The sequence below is a fragment of the Antechinus flavipes genome, chromosome 2 (genome assembly GCF_016432865.1).
Source record: "Antechinus flavipes isolate AdamAnt ecotype Samford, QLD, Australia chromosome 2, AdamAnt_v2, whole genome shotgun sequence".
Taxonomy (NCBI): Eukaryota; Metazoa; Chordata; class Mammalia; order Dasyuromorphia; family Dasyuridae; genus Antechinus; species Antechinus flavipes.
The window spans coordinates 339,857,546-339,865,312 of record NC_067399.1 but is presented as its reverse complement, the minus strand read 5'-3'; positions in this window follow the sequence as shown (position 1 = coordinate 339,865,312).

Here is a 7,767-nt window from a genome sequence, read left to right as displayed (position 1 = left end):
CAACTGCCTCTAGGTGTTGGGGTTCAAAGGGCCCCCAAAATGTTGGGGCTCCAGAGTGGTATGAACTTACAGACTTGGACCCATCTCCAAGTTAAGGAGCAAAGTTTATTATAATTGTAATGTCAATTAAAATGAGCTAAATTCCAAAAGAAGTTAGCAAAAAATCAGGAGCAAGAAGGTAAATGTTAGAGAAATCCAAGTGCTTCATGTAATTGATATGCTAATTTTATGGTTTAGAGGCAGAGTTGAGGAGTGGTTCTGACTTTGTGCACAGTGTGCAGTACACATAGTTCTGTGGGCAGAGCTGGGGTGGAGAGGGGGGAAACCTTCCAGAGATGTGTTTTTAGGTTTGAAACAAGTGGCAGACACCCAATTTTGTCCTCTGTTAATTTTAAGTACCTCATTATTGTTGCTTATTAGTTTCAGAATCCTGTTATCACTGACCAACAGGCTATTAACTGACAGCATTATTTGTGGGCTCAGCATATTGGTCATATAGAGTAAACTGAGGCAAGATAGCCTAAAGGAAGAAATATATCATTTCTAACCACAATACTCCCAAGGCCAAGTGGCCTTAAGGCTATTGTTACATCTTTCTTAAATGCTAAACCACATCAAAAGTACTGACATACATTGAGCAAGAGTGCTATCTCCTTTGATCCATCAAATTGCAAAGATAATCAAAATGTTACAATTCAAATATTGGAAAGATTATAGGAAAACAGAAAAGCTGTTACATTGGTGAGGGAGCTGTGAAATGGTGAATTTTGTTGAAAAATCTGAAAAATTTTTTTTGGTTTAATTCTTTAATTTCATTTTTTAAAGGAGTTTTTAGTGAGGAAACTGTCTCTACCAGCTAAGGGCTCTGCAAATTATAGTTTTAGAGAATTGCCTGGGACACCAGCATGTTAAATGATTTGCCAGAATCACAAAGCCAGTATATCACAAACAGGACTTGCAACTGGGGACTCCTAAGGTTCCCCCCTTAGCCACAATATCAGACTGCTGCTCTTCATTTATAGATTGTCCCAAAAATCTTAGTGAAATTTTAAGCTTTAATAACTTCAGAAATATGTCCTACAAACTTACAAAAAACATTATTTAAAAGTTGAATTATTTGAATTGAATTGAATATACTAATTGAATGTATTTCAAATATACTTCGTTTTTTCGTGAATTTTGAATAACATTTTAAATTATAATTTGAACAAGATAAGGTGTTCTTTCATTTTGTATTATGCATGCAAATTTCTGGATGATGCTTTACCAAACTAGTGGAAGGTGTCCTCTTACTTTAACTCAGTCACTTGATCTGCTTCCATTAGATGCTTTCTTGTGGGGTAATAGCAATGTGTATCAAACCTCATTTTTTGGATAATCTTAAGGCTTAGATTTGTTAGGTTCCCCATGCCAAGACCATCCTTTTCTTTTTATTCCTCTCTTCTTATTATTAGAAGAAAGCCTGTTTTCTAGAACTAAGACCCAGCAAATATACCCTCAGCTTAGTATAATAGCAATTCTTTGTGCTCACTTTCTGAATAAACTCAGCTGCAGCAAAGTCGCAGAATGGTTTCACACTAGCACCAGTTGGTCTCTGAGCTTGGACAAACACTTGCAGAAACCCTGTTCTGGTCATAAAGCCTTGCTCTGAATTAAACTTCTCCCATTTTAACTCTTTGTCAGGAATACATAGCCATTGCTATAGTATTGAGATTTGGGCTCAGTAAAGCCCAGTTTCCAGCACATGCTTTGAGCTTCTCTCCTCCAACAGAATAAAGAAAGCTTTCTGCTTATGATCACTGTTAACTCTTTGTTTTTATTTTATTTTATTTCTTAGAGTTAATTGTGATTATGATCATTTGTGTGAACTCTTTGGTAATTTCAGAGTTAATATTGGTTGCATAACTTCTATACCTTTTTGGTCATTTGTTTTCAGATCTGACAGATAACAAATACAATTCTCTTAATCACTGAGAAGTAAGTTTTTACAAAATTAGAAAACTGAATAGAACTATATAGTATGAGATGATGATTATGTTATATTTTAATAAGAAGTTTAAAATATTTTTAAAATTTAAATAATTATCTTTTCAAATCATTTTTAAAAACTTTGTATCATTTATGTTTCTTAAAGTTATTAAAGCTTAGAACTGCAATAAGACTTTAACACATCTTTATTTAATATATATACATATATTTATATATGTATATGTATATGTATGTATGGGTGCATGTGTATGTGTGTATGTATTGCTTTCTCAGACCAGTAGAACAGGTCTTCTTGCTTACCTCGGTGATCTATTTCCATTAGACATTTTTCACACATACATAAATAAAAACAAACAAGAAATATATGCATTTTATATGTATTTGTATGTTTATACATACCTACATAATAAGATTAACAAATTAGTTGTGCCCTTTGATACACTGAACCTACCATTAGATTTAAGGATGATGTTAAAGGGGAGTGGGGAGAAGACTTAGCTATAAAACTATATTCAAAGAAGCTGTTAGAGTGACCAAAAAGTCAAATTAAGTTAAATAGACTGGTTTAAAACTGGATCAAGCCCCATAACATAAAATCTGAAAATGTTTCTGATAGTTTTAGGGAAGATATGAGATTGTTCTGTTTTTTGCCTTGCCAATTTTTCCTTGGTAGGGAATGTGACAATATCCTATGGATTGATTGCTGGTTATATGGGACAATTGTTCTGAAGAAGGAAAGAGAAGAGAACAGATAAACAAAAAACAGATAAAAAGATAATGAAGATTTACATCTACTTGTAAGAATTTTTTTTTTAAATTAAAATAGTTGGGAGGAGGTGTTGCCTGCACAATGTCCTATATTAACTTTAAGGCTTAAAGGACATGTGTGATAAAAGGCTTACTTCCATGACATAGAGGTATCTGATGGTGACAAGGGGAGAGCTCTTTTGGGGTAGGACAAAGGGATGTTATGGAGAATGGTTTGATGGGAATCCTGTATTCAGCACAGAGAAGGAGAATATTTAGACTCCAATGTAGACTCCAAGGCTCTAAGTAAAGTTGGATGCTTAGTACAGTATCGGGAACATAGTAAGAGATTAATAAATATTGACTGATTGTGAGTAAATGGCATTAACTGTTCCCATTCAGTTAAATTGAGTCAAATGAGACAATATTGTCTCATTTGACAATACAGTTTTTTACATGCATTTGAAAAAGTCCTCAATCTCTGGGTTATCTTATGATCTTGAACCTTGAGAGTGGTGATTTCCAAAATCTATGTAGCAATGGTTCCCTTTTTATTAAAAAGCAACAACACCCTATTTTTTACAAAACGATCTATACAAAAAATGTTCTTAGGGAATGTTGTTTTCAGTTGCGTCTGACTATTTATGATCTCATTTAGGGTTTTCTTGGCAAAGATACTAGAGTGGTTTTCCATTTCCTTTTCCAGTTCATTTTATAGACAAGGAAACTGAGGCAAACACAGATAAGTGACTTGCCCAAAGTCACATAGTTAGTATTTTTTTGAAGTCAGATTTGAATTCACAAAGATGAGTACTCCTGACTCCAAGCCTGGTGCTCTATCCAGTGTATCACCTAGTTGTCTTTCTTAGTGGACATTTTATTCAATTAAAATTAAGAATTTATTACAATTTTGTAACACAGAAGCAGTGTGGAGTAATGAAAAGAGAGCAGGCCTCAAAGCCAGGAGACCTGATTTCAAGCTTTGTCTCTGACACATACTGTTTGTGTAAACCTCAGTGTACTGGAAGCAGAGAAGTTGCCCAACTGCATAGTTTCCTCACCCAAAAGTCTCTTATACCAATAGATCTAATCCTTATACTTATCTCTTTGTAACACACAAAACAAAGTCTGAAACAAGTGTAGCTTCTTCCTCACTCAGGCTATTTATTGATCTCCTGAAGAATAGTTCTATGAGCTACATAAAAACACAGAGATGGGACTCCTGACTGGCTAAGAGATTTCTGGGAGAGAGAAGATAGGAAGAGAAGAGATATTAGATAAGAATTTTTTAAAGTTGATATTATAACATTTATTAAAATAATGCTATGAGTTAATAGAAACAGCAAAGAACCAAAGAATTAAAATGCAAGCTAAGCAAAATCCCCACTAAATCCCAAATGTGTCTAATGTATTCATTCAGTAGTTAGACAAGCCCAGGCCCAAGATAAAACAATACTTTCAATATAATAAGAAACTGAAAAACAATTGACAATTTTCAGTTATCAAAATTGTAGGTTTTGCACTTTGTATTCTTCTACCAATCAGGGAAAAAAAATTCTTTTTGAATGTTATATAACACATATAAAACAAGATAGAAAAATACATTATAAATTTGTAACAAAGTTACATTATCTAACATGTTTCTCATAGGTAGGTTATGTTAGATACATAGCATGAAATTAAGATAATAAATAGACAAAATACAGCAACATACAAACAACATTCCCATCTACCCATGCTAAAAAAAATTATATAATATTGTCAGAAAAAGTCTTAAAACTATATATTTTAATAAGAAATAAATTCAATAGAGAATGATAATACTGTGAACTAAGGCAATCAGAGATTTCAAAAGTCATGCTTTTTTAATTAATCCAAAATTGTGTCAAGTTTTCAAAAGTTTATTAGAACAAATGTTATAAATCACACATGTCACACATGTATTTCATACGCTTACTTCATACTTACTTCCCAATGAAAGACTTTTGATAAACATCTAAAATATCCAGATTTATCATCTTTGAAAGGTATGGATTTTAAATGTTGAAGGGACCCTTCCTTCATCCCTCCACTAAGAAGCAGGCACATGAGAAAAAGCTGGCATGCCTTGATTGGGAGGGATTAAGGGTAGACTCATTAGTAGAGATAATTCCCTTTCTGGTTGAGCTAAGACTTTGCCTTGTTCTGTGGAACAGAGCTTCCTAATTTTGAAGAATAACTGATTAAAAGTATTCTATTAGCTAAATTAATCTGTATATACTCTTTTACTTACTTATCTTGGTAAATATGTTTTCTCATTATTCCTAATTATATTTTGTATAAGTGTATAGTGGAAGGAGTCACTCAACTAGTTGAGATTAAACTAACAGGTATTCAGTGGATCTATTCTCCACCTTCCTCCTCCATATTTACTTGGCAGGGAAAAAATAATGATCAGAGAAATACCTTTTTAATCCTGAACCCCAAAATAATTATAATAGTGTTGCTGTTGATTAGTAGTTTCAGCTGGGTGTTCAGTCGGGGTTTTCTTGGGAGAAACATTTCCTTCTTGAGTTTATTTTCCAGATGAAAAACTGAGGACTAATTGAGTTAAGTGGTTTGCCCAAGATCACACAACTAGTAAGGGTCATGAAGATGAGTCTTCCTGACTCCAGGCCCAGCACTCTAACCACTGCACCACTTAGCTGTTAGAATTTCTATATGAAGATAAAACATCAGTAAGAGTCGTACCACATTATCCTAGAGTCATGGATTTAGCATCACAGAGAAAGGATTGAGTATTTATATGGTGCTTACCTTGTACTTTGTGATCCAAATGGGGCCACAAAGTGTCAGACCAGGCCCAACCACAAAAGCGTTTAAGCAGACACTGAAAGGTCACTGGGAAACCTCTGCAGGTTTTAATGTTCCTAAGGAAACAGTAATACGGACTTACCAATGGGCAGGATATCTGCCAGAAAACTACCTATTCTTTCCCTCTGGAAAAAAATCAGGACCTTCACCTGAGCCTCCCTTCCCTAGTCAAAGGAGGAGCTGGGCGCTCAGAGTTCTAAGCTGAGGGTGAAAGTGGAAGTGGGGGAGCAGGCAGGATGGGAAGCACAGTGAGATCCTTACTGCTGGCACCTAGGTCTACTGTCTGCTGCATCCTTCTCCCATCACACTCTCCTTCTGCTTACCCTAAAAAGGGTTACAACAAATTTATCTCATTAAGCTTTTTTTAAAATACTTTGTTGTTGTTGCTATTTTAAACTAAAAGTATGTTCAGATCTGACCCTAATCACTTACTAACTTCATGAGCTTGGGCCAGTCACTTAACCCGATTTGCCTCAGTTTCCTCATCTGTAAGATCAGTGAGAAAAGGAAATAGCAAATCACTCCAGTATCTTTACCAAGAAAACCTCAAATGAGGATATGAATAGTGGGACATGACTGAAAAGCGACTCAGCAAAAATATTTATATAGAAGCTGACCTAAAAAATATCCAGTAATTTGTGGCATTTGTTCTTTGAACTTCCAGAGGACATGACCCACACTTTGGAAAATTCTTTCTCTAGGGATATGGTTAAAAATAGGAGAAAAAAAAAAGCAAAACCAGGACAAGGATTCAAAGACTAATAATTTGATTTATTTGTAATGCTGAAAATTTTGAGGACCATTAATGCACCTACAGATGTATACAAGCAGGATATTCATCTCCACCAATGAGGAGAGAGTCCCTTACCAATGGCTTTTGGGATTAAAGTTACATGTTTCTGTACCTATCAATTGAGAAAGTATTAAATATATTTTGGTATATCTATGTCGTGAGATATTACTGCCCCATAAGAAATGTCTGGATCGTTTGTTCAAGTTCTGTAATTTTTGATTGGGCTCAGACTCCTAGAAGTGGTCATCTTCTCTTTTAAATTATTTTCAGAGATCACTTCCTGCTGAATAGTCAACAGTCAGAGCCACAAGCTCCTATGCTCATGGAAAGAAACCCAAAGCATAAAAGAAAACCAGAAATTTGAGGTCCAATCTCAGGGACATCTACTTAAGCACATGTACTTTCTGCCATGTACCCATAGCTGCCATATCTGGGAAGTGGGAGGGAGAGTACAGAGAAGAGAAATTCTTTTCTCCCTTGGTTCAAGGAAAGATGTTAAGGTCTAAAGCCACATGTTCAGAAGAGAAAGAAGAGAGTGAGAAACTGTCTTTCACTTTAAAGTCTATTATGGGGGCAAGAAAGAGAATTGGAACTGAAAATAAAATTAAATATCTGTCATTTTCATCTTTTAAACTAATTTTTCATGGATTTAGGTTTCAAAGTCTAGAAAAATAAAGACTACATAGAACAATTATGACTTTAAAAACAGTGAAATGAGTGATTTTTTGTAGAGTGAACAGACTGTAAAGAAGTCAGACTAGGACAGACTGTGAAGGAGAGAATAAAGATATTAGACTCTATTCCTAACCATCCTCATAGTAACTATCCTGCTAAGACCAAGGCCCATCCGGAGGACCTCCAGAAAGCTAGCCCAGACATTACATTTTGTCACCCAACGTGGGGCTTCCAGAAGGACACTACATTTTTCCCTTTTGTTCTGATTTTTCTTGCATAACATGACAAATGTAGAAATATGCTTAAAAGAATTGTACATATTTAACTTATATCAGATTGCTTGCTGTCTTAGGGAGGAAGGAGGTGAGGGAGGGAGAAAAATTTGGAACAGCAAGTCTTACAAAAATGAATATTAAAAACTATGTTTACATGTATTTGGAAAAATAAAATGCTATTTAAAAAAAACAGTGAGATGCTACACTTGTATATCCTATGTCAAATTGCTTGCCTTTTCAATGAGGGGGGCAAGAGGAGATAAGGAGAGAATTTGGGACTCAAAATTTGAAAAAATGTTAAAATTGTTTTCACATACAATTGGGAAAAAATAAAATATTAAATTACAATTTAAAATTCCAGTCAGACAATTTAATATACCAAATTATACTGGTATATTATATTGTTGTGGGGCTCAAATGAGGTGAGTGAAGATC